Genomic DNA, 13827 nt, shown 5'->3' with positions numbered 1-13827 from the left:
GCCACTAAGTACATGTCCCTTCCCAATGCCCACCTCGTACCTTGTACCATCTTGAAATAATGCTGTTAATAATGATGAATCTATCAAGGGATTAACAAGCTCATTACAGCAATGTCCTCAAGACTTAGATGTCTGTAAGGTACCCTCATAGACACGCCCAGAACTGTCTCCTAGACAGTTCTTAAATGAGCTACCACACCATCTCTGGAAGCATGCTAAGCTTTTCTCAGACCCTGCTATAACCTTCTAGATGTTGTCATAGTTGACATGCAATCCAACACACCATTTTATGCCTTCTAAGAAACAGGTTATCATGTAGTCTCCCTGGTCCACTTCTCTGATAATGACAGGCAGGCTGCTGGGTGGGGCACAGCAGCTGGGGACATTGATTAGACTGCCAAACTGCCTAACGGTTGGCAAAGGCTTCAGCCTCAGTCCCAATAATGGTGCTTTTCTTCTTGGGTATAGTAAGTGAATAGAATCATGTGACATACAGCCTGGGTGACATCTCATGAGAGCTGCATTTCTGGAGTTCCAATTTGCAGGCGGCTCCACCAGTGGAGAGTCTTCTCCCCACCGAGCAGCTGTCTGCTGCCGTCATAACCCTGTGGGTGGAGCTTGTGACTCTTGGAACCGTCCGACCTTCCTGACCCTTGTGAATTGCGTGAGCTTCTTCAGCTTCCTTCCCTCTTTCTTCCCTCAACAGTTATCCACTATGATAAGTTCACTCACATCTCAGAGACCGGAAAGGAGAAGGGAAATAAATAAAGCAATTATTAAAGAAATAAATAAAGAACAGTGGCAATGGTAAGTGCCTATTAAGGCCTTCAGAACGAGAGGGCATTTTTATTTTGGGGGCATGGGCAGTGAGCTTTGAGCAGTGAACAGCTATGAAGTGCTTTGTAGTGGGGTGATGAAGACCTCTAGAGAAGGCATCAGAAAAGAAGCAGAAGCAAAATGGCTCCTGTTTCGCCCCTTGACACAGACTGAAGAGAGAAGAATTGACTGAGCAAGAAGGAACTTGAAGACTTTTTGCCCAGAGACAGATAGAATGAGCAGGTGAATCCATTGCAGAGGAAGGATATCAGAGTGTGGAATGTCAAGCTGGACAGATAGCTCAGTAGTTAAGAGCACTTGCTGCACAATCGTTAGGACCAGAGTTCAGATCCCAGTACTCGTGTGCAAGCCAAGTGACTCATATACACCTGTGACTGCTCAGAGAGATTCATTGCCGTTTTGGGGGTTCCACATGTGTGTGCAGATATTCACTCAGACACACACACATGAAATAAATATTTTTAAATAATTACCTTCATGCAAGACTTCTCTGAACCCTAAAATGATGGAGAAGTTGCTGCAAGACAGAAGTTGTAGTAAAGTAGGCACCCCAAGCAGGTTGCTAATGAGTGAGGGTGTGGGCAGTGTCTGTAAAGGTGAAAGAAGAGTTGGGGGTACATGAGACCCTGCCTCCATTCCCAGCGACTGGGAATAAACTTAAGCATCCCAAGCTCCCGCTGCTTGTAAGGGTCTCTGGCCACAGCTCAGGAACTGCTGCAGTACTTGGCATTCTTGGGACCCTGTTTCTGAACTTTGGCCAAAGAGTACTGTCTCTGACCCATCGGGACTGAGTACAGCTGCCAGCAATCTGCCTTCCACCTTGACTATCTTATCAGCTGCTGTGGTCCCTAAGAGGCATCTGTGATGGTATGGAACAGTCAAGGCACAGCCAACTGGACAAAGCCAGCATCTTTCTCCCTGGGCTCACAGAGGGGTCCAACCAAGTATCAGACACAGGAAAGGGGGTGGTGTGTATGTCGGGGGGGGGGAGTTCATTAGAGGCTCACTGGGCCATCCAGGCTGTTGCTCTCTGTGAACACCATGACTGATGCTGTCTGAGAGCATAGCCCACACATTTGCAGGGTCCACAGTCCAGACAGGGTGGGGTCAGATGGTAGATGGTAGAGTCAGAGAATGGCTCTATACATTGGGAAGGAAATATAATAATTTTTTTTTTTTTTAAGATCAGCTAATGGGTAAAATGGAGATTTGGGACTAGAACCATACATTTAAGCACAATGAGAGAAGTCACAGTCACAAGGATGGAGTATGGTCGTTTTGCCCTGCACCTATGTTGTTGGATGGAATTTTTCCTGTAGTCAGCAGAAGGACCTAAGGCCACACTCTTTTTTTTTTTTTTTTATACTGGTGAGAATTTATTATCTGTTAGTAGCACATAGACCAGGTATTAATCACTCAGAATTACATCTCTACAGAAGTGGGGAATGATACAGGCCGTTCTGTGGGGGCCATATGTATTTAATGATGGTGTTCCAGGTTTTTAATCTTCTTCTTGTGCCGATCAATCTGTTTCTGCCATCGCTCAATCTCCTCCACGTGGTGCTTAATCTCTTCTTCATGGTGTTTTCTGAGGGCTGCCAGCTGTTCTTTAGTCTTCTCTCGGAAGTGCCGATCCTCTTCGGCCTTCTCTCTCCTTCCAAAGGCCCCACCGGCTTCCCAGATGGAGCCAGCGTCGGAGTGACGAGCCCGAGATGTAGCCTCTGGTTTGCAGGACCCTCATAGCCCAGATGCCTGCTCGACCCCGAATCCTAAGGCCACTCTTTGCTGCTGTACTTGCTGTTTGGAGGGAATCTTAAGGGGTGATAGAGCACCATAATCTCATTTCACTGCTCCACCCCATGTCCACAGCACATTGACTCCAATTTGAGAAAGAACAGACATGCAGCCATAAGACAACTGATCAATTCCTTGTAACTTCCTGGCTAGGTTGCCAAGGATGTTGCCAACCAGTGAGGAGCTGCAGAGGACTTAGGGATAAACAGAGACTTCACATTGAACATTCCCAGCTTTGTGTCAGCCCCAGAGCAAGAATTTGAAAACAAGATAAGGAAAAGAATTAGGAGAAAACTTTTCTTATAAAACCAAAGTAGGCACTGAGGGGTTCTCATAGTTGACCTCTGGGTGAGTCCCATATGCACAGATTAGACTATATTCATGGGAAAATCTAATAGGTGGGGAAAATAGTTAGTGCACTAAGGCAGGGGAAGGGTCGGGGAATTCCCAGAATGGAAGGAATTTTCCAGAACATGGAGCTTACTGACCCTTTCTGTCATATGGGATTTCCGATGTGGTATGGTATCACATGCATAATGAGATCAAAGTTATGATGCTAGAAATATGGAAATGCTATTGCAGAGCAGTGGAAGGCCTTTGGCACCCTCTTGATGGGCCATATGGTCTGCAGTGTATGCTGATGAGGTCTTATGTTTTCACTGAGTGCTCACATGACATCTTGCTATCCAAAGCTGCTTTGCTATTGTGTACCTTAGCTACCATGCAAACTGCCTTCTTTGGGCTCCACAGGTTGGTGCTGTTCTTAGTCTTCATTGGAGAAACTTCTTTTTTTCTGTAGGTGGTATTAACACAGAGACCCATACCTGGTCAAAGTGCAGAGAATAAGTGAGTGTGGAGTGCTCAAGCCCTAAACTAGACGTTATATCACCCCACCCCTGAGTCAGCTCAGGGGACACAGTGGAAAGAATGTGAGAGCCAAAGGTTGGAGAGAAGTTCTGTGACACAGTGTCTTCTGAACACAATAAAACCATTGCATTCTGTACTCATGAATTCACAGCAGCTATCCTTGCCTGTAAAACAAAACAAAACATGTCTTCACATGATTGGCCCCATCAACAATTCAGTAGACAGGGGATGGGGGTGGGGCTTACCAGGCTCCACCTCTCACTGAGGGTTTATGGGTAAAACAAAAAGTTATCGCTGGGCTGTGGTGGCGCACGCCTATAATCCCAGCACTGGGGAGGCAGAGGCAGGTGGATCTCTTGTGAGTTTAAGGCCAGCCTGGTCTACAAAGCGAGTTCTAGGACAGCCTCCAAAGCTACAGAGAAATCCTGTCTCAAAAAACCAAAAAAAAAAAAAAAAAAAAAAAAAGAAAAAGAAAAACAAAAAGTTATCAAAGTAACAGGAGGATAGTTGGGAAGAAAAAGGGTTTCAGTGGGGCCAGGGTGTGCACATTTCTCAAATTCAGTATATACACGTATGAAAAGTCAAGAAATAAAATAAAAATAGATAAATAAATCTTTCCCCAGACAGGAGGTTTTGGAACATTTACCAGTACATCAGTACATCCAGCTCTTTTTGAAATTTCAACATATGAATACTATTTAAAGAAACACTTGGTATGATGGGGTGGAACACTCACAAGACTGTTAAAATTAACATGAGCAGAGAGGGACAGTTGTGAGAAGCCCTGGAAGAAAGTATCTGTAAGACTTGGTAGTGCTTTCAAAAATGGTGGTAATAGGCACAGAGGAGCAGACTGTGTTTTCTCCCTGGGAACAGGAGTCCATTTACAGCACACCTCTAATGATCACAGAGAACATTTCAATCTGAGTCCCTGTCACATGGATTTCAGATGTCCCAGCTTCAGCTGTCAAGAACTTCAAGTGCCTTCAGAATTTTTTCCATATCAGTGTAGCTCAGATTTCTGAATTCTGTCACCACTATTTACTAGTGAAGCTACATGAATGAAATAATCGTTGAATCCTTGACTCTGTCACTATCTCGATGGGAGATTTGTACAGACATGACTTAGACCTCAGAGATGTCTTCTGACCTGTGAATGTTGCAGGACATTGGTCTCAATGTGGAAACCAATGCAGCATTAAAAGACATGTAGAAAGTTCACAGGAGGGCCCCAGGAAAGACATGGAAAGAGACACTAAGGGCACACTCCAAATACTTCTTCATGCAACTGAGTGTTTTGTGAAATTTAAAGCTTATGCCCCACACAATACAACTCTTGTCACCAGCTTATACTGTTGGGACAAATACAGATGTTCTCTGGCTTAAGAGAACTGGTCTTCATAATGGTGCAACATGACACACATTCAACAGAAATGGCATTTTGGTTTTTGAACTTCAGTTCTTTGCTGGGCTAGGGATATATGTTGAGGTTCTCACTTGTGACACCGGGCAGTGACAGTGAGCTGCGATTTCCAACTAGTGTCAGCAGCATTCTATGAGGTTCTGTGGCTAACACCGGATGTTCAGTAGGTTAAATGTGTTAGACACATTTTGGACCTACTGTTTTTAACTTCAATAGTGCTTACAGGATGTTAATTCTATCATAAGTCAGGGACCAATTATGTTTTCTGAAATCACAGGGTACAAACGTGAGAAAGACCACTTTGAACACAGTAATTGGGCGTGAAAGTCATACACAGAATATACAGAGTGCAGTGTGGCCAATGTAGGACTTCTAGACTCAGCTTTGGGTAAGGAGAGGTTATGTTTCAGCTGAATCTTGAGGTAAAACAAATAAAGTGGGTGAATGTGGTAGGAAAAATTCAAGGTACAAAGGAAAAACATTAGACTAGACAAGACACAGCAGTCAGAAACCATAGCCAGTTGGCTTTAGACTCTTGCCTGAATGGGCATAAGGAATGAGTCTGCAGGTATGCATATTTTTTTTCAATGACATATGAAAGAAGTAGGTATCAGAAGAGGACTGCCTTGGTACAAGCAAATGAAGGATGAATTATCTATAGAGTATATGAAAAGAATAAAAATTACTAGATTGCTAGCACCCTATGCCTTTCTCAAAGGTTTTAAATGAGAAAGTAGTGGAGATGATAAGACTCGTAGACCCTGTTTTAGGGTTCCTATTGCTGTGAGGAAACATCGAAACATCGTAACCAAAGCAACTTGTGGAGGAAAGAGTTTATTTGTCTTACATTTCCATATCACTGTTCATAGCTGAAGGAGGTCAGGACAGGAACTCAAACAGGGAAGGAACTTGAAGGCAGGAAGCTGATGCAGAGGCCATGGAGAGGTGCTGCTTACTGGCTTGCTCCTGATAGCTTGCTCAGCCTGCTTTCTTACAGAACCTAGGACCACTGGCCAAGGACTGGGCCCTTCCTCATCAACTACAAATTAAGAAAATGCCCTACAGGCTTGTCTGCAGCCCCATCTTATGGAGGGATTTTCTCAATTAAGGTTCTCATTTCTCAAATGACTCTAGCCTGTGTCAAGTTGACATACAACTAGCCAGCACAGGTCATGATTAGGCTCATGCATTTGAACACTTGGTATTCAGTTGGTGGCTGTTTGGGGAGGTTATGAGACCTTTAAGGGGTGCAGATTTGCTTGAGGAAGTACATCGCTGGGGAGAGAGTTTGGGGGCTTATATCTTTGTTTCTGTTTGAAAATGAAAATGTGATCTCTCAGGTTCCTGCTCCTGCTGCTGTGCCATCCCCACCACAATGGTCTCAGTTCACTCTGGAACAATGTGCTGGCTAGTTTTATGCCAACTTGACATAAGTTAAAGTCATCTGAGAGGAGGAAACCTCAATTGAGAAAAGGTCTCCATAAGATCAGGCAGTAGGCAGGCCTGTAAGATATTCTCTTAGTGATTCACCAGACAGGGTCCAGATCATTGTGGATGAGGCTACCCCTGGGCTGGTGGTCCTGAGTGCTATATGAAAGCAGGCTAAGCAAGCCAGGAGGAGCAAGCCAATAAGCAGCATCACTCCATGGACTCTGCATAAACTTCCTGCCTTCCAGTTCCTGCCCCATTTGAGTTCCTACCTTGGCTGTAATGGATATTACAAACGAACCCTTTCCTCTCCAAGTTGCTTTTGGTCATGGTGTTTCATCACAGCAATTGTAACCCTAACTAGGCCAAACCGTAAGCTAAAATAAGTCCTTTCTTTCTTGATTTTGTTCAGATTATTTTTCACAGCAACAGAAAACTAACTAATATAGACATCAACTCTGGCAGTATTTAAATGAGAGAACTCTTTCCGGTACCCCTAACCTCTGTTCTAGATAAATGGAGAGCAAATCCACTCAACATAGTTGGCACTGAGCATTTTCCTTGATCATCTGATCAGCTTCAAGAGACAGAAATAATACAGGAGAAAGAACAGATTTCAAGGCTTGTAGATTTGAAGGCAAGATAAGTTTTTGTTGGGTTCACAGGAGCAACCGGGCAACATTTTTTATTGAAATTATAGATTCATTAGCATAGAAAATGGCATTCATTCCTTGGAAGTAGAAGAGATAACTTGGGAAAGTAGACAGTGGGCCTGAGATGGAATGCTGAATTTCTATTCGAAGTGTTCAAAAATCTTTGTTTTAATGTCTTTATTTGTGTGGTGTGCATGCATGTGTCTATGCATGTAAATGTGTTGGCTTACACATGTGTGCTAATGTGCACATATGTTCATATGAACATGGAGGCCAGAGGTGGATGTCTGGTGTCTTCTTTGATTGTGCTCCACTTTCTATTCTGAGGCAGGGTCTCTCACTCGAACCCACAGCTCACTGATTCCAGCTACTCTAGCTAGCCAGTGTGTCCAGGGATCCCTGTGTCTGCTTCTCCCACACTGGGATCGCAGTGTGCACAATGAATGTTAAGGATCTGCACTCCAGTCTTCAGGCTTACACAGCAAGTGTTGAGCTATCTCCCCAACCCATCCACTGCCAGATTGCTTTAAAAGAACTTCATGTGGCTCAGAAATACTCTTCTAGCGCCCTCTTCTCTTATCCACAGTCCTCTCATAGCCCACATTGCTTTAGAGCCTGCTAGTCACAACTGTGCCTCCTCAAAAGTTTTTCCTTTACAATATTCACTGCTATTTTGATTTCTAAATTCTTTCATCCTTTTACTCCAATTCTTTAAAAAAAAAAAAAAAGTCAAGTTGGTTTTCCTTTCTTCCTTTACTGCTCTCTTCTCTCCCCCCCTCTCTCTCTCCTTGCTGTTGTAAAACCAAGTAGACAGCCTTTCTGAGGGGATAAAGAAGAGTGGAAAATAAGAAGAGGTTCATTTTAAATATGGAGAACTAGAGAGGCGATTCAGAGCTTAGTTCATTCCCAGCACTTGTGTTGGAAGATCGTAGCCATCTGGTAACCCTAGTTCTAAGGGATCTAATGGCCTCTTCCGGCCTTCACATGTGGCATATACTCAGACATGTATACACATAAAAATAAGTTTAAGATAAAATAAATCTCCAAGGAAATATGGATAACAGAAAGTAGTAAAATGCAAATTACCAGAAATTCTATTATTGTATATTGATTTATTTTCAGATAGTTCCTATGCATTTATAACACACATAAATGTGAATTGCAAAATATCCTTAGGGGCTGAAGAGATGGTTCAGCAGTTAAGAGCATGGTATACTAGTCTTTCAATGGTCTTGAGTGCTCATGTCCACATACCCCCAATATGGACACATACACACATTTACATATGTTATTTTATAAAAATAACAAAACATACATTGTTGATTTGCATTCTTTCATAGTTTCTTTCTTTCTTTTTGTTTTTGGTTTTTGGAGACAGGGTTTCTCTGTGTAGCTCTGGCTGTCCTGGGGCTTGCTCTGTAGACCAAGCTGTCCTCAAACTCAGAGCTCAGCCTGCCTCTGCCTCCCAAGTGTTGAGACTAAAGGTGTGCACCACCACTGCCTGGCACAGAGTTTCTTTTAAATAATTTTATATTGTTGCCAAGTCTCCAGAGTGGTATTTTTTTAGAAATGGAAGCAAGTAGTATTGGTAGAATCAGTCACAGTAATGTGACTGATTATAATTGTGAAGGGATCAGAGAAAAATTGTATCAGCGAGTGGTTTCTAAGTATTGCCCACAGGCACCTTAGTAGAATCCAGGAACTGCTGGGTGTAGAGCTGGCCAGGGGATGGGTCAAGGGTTAGACTTGCTGACTCTGAAGCACTGTGAAACACGACATTTATCTGATCAGTAGCTATGTATGTGGGTCTGGAGTTTAGAAAAGACACAGAGCTCTGAGTCATCATCACCATGTGGAAGCCGAGACTCCTGGGGATGGATGAAATCACCCAGTAACATGAGCTGTAAAGAACACCAAGTATAGATTCCTAGGATCCCCATTACTTAAAGGGAGCCAGAGGGCATGAGCTCACTAGTGCGGCATAATTAGGCCTGTGACTCAGGAAGGTGGCTCTGGCAGCAATGTTATGAAATACCTGGAATTGGAAAGAAAGAGGAGACATGTCCCATGTGCCCCCAGAAAAAAGCGAGAGCCTCGGTAACTCTGAAGCAGCCTGTATGTCCATTTCTTTCCTCATGTCCCCCCTTCCCATTCCCCTTAACTCCCTGTGTGATGACGGTAAATAGACATGTATGGGCCCCATCCTCTCTCAGTCTTGGGAGTGCTGTTTGTCCTCTCTAGGATGTATCTCGGCCCAAAAATCCTCACATTAGACTCTCCAGCTTCCAGAGTTGTGAGGCTGATAGGCCTGTGTTTGGCAAGCGCTCGGTCTGTGGTACTGTCAGACAGTAGTAGGAACAACCACACCGCTCAGTGAGGTCAGGGGAGCACAATGCATGCACCAAGCAATTTCATTCCTAAAAAACTTGTCTTCACTCAGGTTCTGCCCCAGATACTTGTAAGAAACCCATTAGGCCATAGCCCATAACAGTTCAAAAGAGGCCCAGAAAGTGACACAAATGAAATTTCTATTGTTGTTCAAGTAGATTCTAAAATCATAACCTTCTGCACCACAGAACTGTATAACTCGGTGAAAAAGAACACAACTTCACAGACACATGGATGGGTCCGAGGTCATGAAGGAGAGCCGCAGAAAGCCCACACCTGACATGATGTCACTGTAGTTTTTTCTTTTTAAGACAAAACCAAATTATAGCCAGTTTGGAACTATGACACATGTGGTGGGAGCCAGAGAAAACAAGGGCTGACTTAACACCACGTTAGGGATAATGGCTACCTCTGGGAAAAGACAGGCGTATGATTACAAACCATAACGAGTCTTTGAAGGAAAGAGCTGGGCTTCCCTGGAGGTCATAATTAAGGACTTGCCCTGAGGTATCCTGAGTAGAGGGTACTTCGTCTGATGTGTGAAGCATGAGAGAATGGACTAGGACCATGCTTCTTGAACTTTAGATACTACTGAGTGCTTTGGACACAATGGGATGCTCCGTCATCCTGGGGCATCTGGTTATCTCCCAAATCCAAGACTGGACGTTGAAGTTCCTGCCTTCCTGAAAGGAAAGAAAGAAAAAGGTAGTGTTTTTAAAAACTTCATCCAGATATAATCAGATCTCTCTCTCTCTCTCTCTCTCTCTCTCTCTCTCTCTCTCTCTCTGTGTGTGTGTGTGTGTGTGTGTGTGTGTGTGTGTGTGTGTGTGTGCATACTTGTGCACCCATTCAGGTCACCGAAGGACACCAGGTGCCTTGACCCTGTCACCCCTGATTTATTCTCTTGAGGCAGCATTTCTCACTCAGCCTGGGGCTAGCCATTTTCCAGTTAGGTTTAACCAGTTAGCACTGATTTCCAGTGCTGTTCCAGACATAAGAGTCCACACACAGCAAGCATTTTTAACCACTAAGCCATCTCCCCACCCCCAATTTCAAACTTTTTTTTAAAAGAAAGGCAGCCTAAGATCAAATGATCTTAAATACAAAAATAGGTGGTTATTAACAATAATCTGAAAATATCCTATTCTATACCATGGGGTTAAATGACAGATTTTTTTTAGATTGAATATTTTTGAGAATTTCATACCTGCATCCTATTTACATCATTTCCACCACCCCCCTCTTGTCCCTCCAACTCCTTCAACACGTCATTCACTCCCTCTCAAATTAATATCCTCTTGTTTAATTATTACTGTTCATGAACATGCATAAACATACATATATGGGCAGTGGTGGTGCACGCCTTTAATCCCAGCACTCGGGAGACAGAGGTAGGCGGATCTCTGTGAGTTTGAGGCCAGCCTGGGCTACCAAGTGAGTTTCAGGAAAGGCACAAAGGTACACAGAGAAACCCTGTTTTGAAAAACCAAAAAAAAAAAAAAAAATACATATAACCAGCTGAGTCCATTTAGTGTTATGCTGTGGGATAATGCTTTTGTACACTGGTTTAATAAAATACTGATTGGCCAGTAGCCAGCAGGAAGTATAGGCGGGATAAGCAGACAAGAATAATTCTGGGAAGAGGAAGGCTGAGTAAAGAGACATCAGCCTGCAGTCTAGGGAGCAGCATGTAATGGCACACAGGTAAAGCCATAAACACGTGGCAACATATAGATTAACAAAAATAGTCTGAGTTTAAGTGTAAGAGCTGGTCAGTCATAAGCCTGAGCTAATGGCTGAGCAGTTTTAATTAATACAAGCCTCTGTGTGTTTACATGGGTCTGAGTGGCTGCGGACTGGGCAGGACACAGGAAAACTTTCAGCTACAGTGTTGCTTGTATGTATATGTGTTTAAGGGCTGAGCACTCGGGATTGGATAATTTACTAGAAAGCTCATCCCTGGAGAGGACTAATTCCCTCCTCAGAAGCCCGTTGTTTTCCTGTAGTTTACAAGACAGACTTTTAGGAGAAATCTGAACATTCAGAACCAGTTGAGCTGAGAGTGACAGAAACGGAGAGATTTGGTCATTGGAAAATGCAGGGGAAATACAAGTGCAAGAAGCTGAAACTAAAATCATCCTAAAATCAACAAATGAGGCAACTGCATGGTGGCCACAGGAGGTGGCTGGGGCCAGAGCCTGTCTTCAGGTAAGCATAACTCTGCATTCACAAGAAGGGAAAGGAAAGGAAGGGAATGAACAGGGGAGCTTAAAACTTCCAGGGAGTTTGAGATTAGGCTGCTGTTCTTGGCTAACAGATCTGTAAACGGGATCTCACTCACTTAGCAGACAGGGATGATTGCCCAGCAGACTAATAAAATGGAGGTTTTGCTGAGATTAAATTTATGAAGCACAAATTCATCATTTTCTTTAAAAAAATATATATAAAATGTGCCTTTAAGTATGTTTACAATGTCATACAACAACTGCTACTCTGGTTTCAGACCCTTTTTGTCAACTCAAAAGAAACGTAATCTTGGAGAGCCCAGGTTACCGACATTCTGTTCAGGGCACTGGGCAGTCCTGTGACTTCTCCCTCTAGGCTCCTTCAAAGTGATTAAGGCATCAGGCTTCCTAAGCCAAGACAAGACAACCTGGTTTCCTGTTCCTCCGGTTCTGCCTTCCCAGGGTTCCTCTCCCCAGGGCCCTTCCTTTTTATTTCTCAAGCACTGGAGGGCTTTGAAAGGCATGCCTGTGAGTGATGAGACATAACTGAACCAGGATCTCAAGGGGCTTGGTGCTCACAGTTAGCTCTCAGACAACTGAACCCTGCTGGGACTTCTTGGTGTGGCCTATGACATTGAGGGACAGGCTGGTTCTGGCTTTTTTGTGAATAATGTTGACTTCTAGAAGAGGCTGGGAGTGGACTGCTGCCGAGGCTATTCCCTCAAGAGGTACATGTAGATCATTGAGAGCCCAGCTGCCAATCTGGTCTTGGGGAAAACCCTGGGGGGTGAGGATCAGGAGCATGGCACTGGGGACCAAACCTTTGGGTAAGGTTCCAAGAAGAGGCCCAGGATAGACCTTGGGGAAAGAGCAGACTCCCCAACTCAACACCTGGAGACTGAGTTTCCTGAGAATCCACCATCACTACCACCACTAGTACCAGCACCAGAACCACCTGCACCAGAACCACCACCACCACCAGAAGCCCCACCACCAACACCATCACCACCATCACCCCTCACCAGCATTGTCAGCACCACTACCAGCACCACTAGCAGAAGCAATACCATCAACCATCACCACTATCACCAGCACCAGCATGACCACCAGCACCACTATCACCACCACCATTAGTACCAGCATCAGAACCAGAACTACCAACACCAGAACCATTAGCACCAGAACTACTACCACCAGCACCAGCACCACCATCAGACCCCACCACAAGCACCACCAACACCAGCAGCAGCAGCTACCACCAGCACCACCATTTTCAGAAAATGTAGTTGCCTTCTTCATACTCCATGATTTATTAATGGAGAAAGGTGCATGTGTAATATTGGCAAAGGAATTTAGAAGAAGTGAAAAGCAGAATGCTATGGGATATCCTGTATCCTGTGAATATATGTTGCTATGATTGATTGATAAATAAAACACTGATTGGCCAGTAGCCAGGCAGGAAGGATAGTGTAGGTGGGACAAGAGGAGAGGAGAATGCTGGGTGGAAGAAGGCTGAGGAGGAGATGCTGCCAGCTGCCACAAGGAGAAGCATGATGTAAGATACCGGTAAGCCATGAGCCATGTGGCAATTTATAGATGAATAGAAATGAGTTGATTTAAGATAGAAGAACTAGATAGCAAGAAGCCTGCCACAGCCATACAGTTTGTAAGCAATATAAGTCTCTCTGTGTGTACTTGGTTGGGTCTGAGCAGCTGCGGGACTGGTGGGTGAGAGAGATTTTTCCTGACCATGGGCCAGGCAGGACTGGAGAAAACTTCAGCTACACCAGTCAGATAGGAGAAGGAACAATGCTTGAGGTCAATGATAACAGGATGGTGTCCCCACACCTGGAAGTCCTAGACTCTAGGACATAGAGAAACATATGTAAGGCACTACTGAACTTTCACATATCCTTGCTTCTAAGGCAGCTAATTGTAAGACTTAATTGTAAGGAAGGAAGGCTCCTCAAGCCAAGCTTCCACTTAGGAGCCCACTCAGACCACTCTATAGGCAAGAAACTAAATATGAGGTAACCAACAAAGTCAACAGCTACTTCTTGGTGTCCGTGACTAATACCTTTGTCATGATAAAGCTACAAGTTGATCATGTAAATTCAAGAACACACAGCATTTGATACACACACTAACTAATGGCAGCTAATAGTTCAGGTCAAGACTAACAAAGCCAGAGTGGGAGATGGGAGACAGGAAA

At 44.1% G+C, this 13827-nt stretch overlaps 1 pseudogene; it reads right to left on the bottom strand.

Annotated features, from left to right (window-relative positions):
* Window positions 1–2316: 2316 nt before the first annotated feature.
* On the bottom strand, window positions 2317–12827 carry LOC118588629 (annotated as a pseudogene).
* Between the last annotated feature and the right edge of the window lie 1000 nt (window positions 12828–13827).

The sequence above is a fragment of the Onychomys torridus genome, chromosome 8, assembly GCF_903995425.1.
Source record: "Onychomys torridus chromosome 8, mOncTor1.1, whole genome shotgun sequence".
Taxonomy (NCBI): Eukaryota; Metazoa; Chordata; class Mammalia; order Rodentia; family Cricetidae; genus Onychomys; species Onychomys torridus.
Note: the sequence above shows the minus strand (reverse complement) of the source record. Positions and strands in the feature narration are given on the sequence as shown.